The sequence below is a fragment of the Aquarana catesbeiana genome, linkage group LG11 (assembly GCF_042186555.1).
Source record: "Aquarana catesbeiana isolate 2022-GZ linkage group LG11, ASM4218655v1, whole genome shotgun sequence".
In the NCBI taxonomy this organism is placed as follows: Eukaryota; Metazoa; Chordata; class Amphibia; order Anura; family Ranidae; genus Aquarana; species Aquarana catesbeiana.
Window position 1 is genome coordinate 217,473,512 of NC_133334.1, and position 1,600 is coordinate 217,475,111.

General features: G+C 50.8%; 1 pseudogene; it reads right to left on the bottom strand.

The window, feature by feature from the left end:
* Window positions 1-360: 360 nt before the first annotated feature.
* Window positions 361-425, bottom strand: LOC141113066 (U4 spliceosomal RNA; annotated as a pseudogene).
* Window positions 426-1,600: the final 1,175 nt, after the last annotated feature.

Genomic DNA, 1,600 nt, shown 5'->3' on the forward strand with positions numbered 1-1,600 from the left:
CCGTCGCTCCCATCACTCCTCCTAATTACATTCGGGAAGTACTTGCCACTCCCTCCCCCCCTTGCAAGGCAGGAGTAAGCGTTCTCTCCCAAATAACTGTCTGGAGCTAGATCCGCCCCAATCCAGGCCAGAAGGCCAGGGTCCCGACCCTCTGGTTCAGACCCCGTGGTTCTCCATCCCCATCAGAAGGCTTCCCTTTCGGCTACAAACCGCTCCAGGTCACCTTCACTCCAGCAGGTTTTGCATAGCAACCGCAATCCCATCTCTATTTCGCCATAGATCAGGGACGGAAGCAAGCGCCACCTCCTGGAAACTGATAAGAATAGATACTACGCTTGATCTTCGCCAAAAGGCCGAGAAGCAATTAGCAATAATCACGCCTCAGTTGAACCTCATTGGCTATGATACTGCCACTGCGCAAAGCTATACATTAGTTGAGCGCAGCAACGAACCCTCCTGCAAAATATTGCATCAAAAATTGTAATTACATGCCCCTGTTAAACAGGGGCAGAAAAATTGGGCCTTAGGCATTGGTGCTTGTGCCACAACACTGCAACCCCTCACAGATACTCTAGTGGGAGCGCAGGAACGAGCCCTGCTGCAAAGTATTACATCAAAAATTGTAATTACACGCCCCTGTTAAACAGGGCTGAAAGATTGGGCCTTAGCCACTGGTGGCGGCGCCCAGAACTAAAAATCTTCTTAAAAGCTATCAGCATGATCATTGAGGAGGAAGAGGATAATCACTCAGCATAACAGGATAGTCACTCAGCATCAGCATAGGCAGTCTTGAAGGGATTTGACATTTAAAAAAAAAATATTTGGTTACATCAGCATCAGGTGCTTGGTAGCTGGTGGTGATCCAAGACTGATTCATTTTTATGAAGGTCAGTCGATCGACCGAGTCGGTGGACAGACGCACCCTGTGATCGGTTACAAAGCCTCCATCAGCACTGAATGTGCGTTCCGAAAGAACGCTGGATGCAGGACAGGCCAGTAGCTCAATTGCATACTGTGCAAGCTCTGGCCAGTGATCCATCCTCAAGACCCAGTAACCCAGAGGATTTTCGGTGGGAAAGGTGTCCAAGTCAGATCTTGCCCCTAGGTATTCCTGCACCATGTAAAACAGACGCTGGCGATGGTTGCTGGAACTGATCATACCTTGGGTCTGCGGACTAAAAAATTGTCTGAACGCATCGGTCAGATGGCCACCTTCTCCACCGCTCCTTCTTTGACTGACCGAAACCTCAGCAACACGTCCAGGAACAGGAGTTTGTAACCTGCCAGTCTCTGGGAACGCGTTACACAGACCTATCTGCAAGGCCTCCCGAAGATGTTTCATCCTCTGCTCCCTCTGCGACGGGAAGATAAGGTCCGCAACCTTACCCTTGTAACGTGGATCAAGGAGGGTTGCCAGCCAGTATTGATCCCTTTCTCCTTGATACCACGAATACGAGGATCCTTCCGCAGGCTTTGCAGGATCAGGGAGGCCATGCAGCGTAGGTTTCCTGAGGCATTCGGGCCGGAGTCCTCTGGGTCACTAAGGACGACATGATCTGCAGCCACCTCCTCCCAGCCACGTACAAGTCCATGGTTTTCG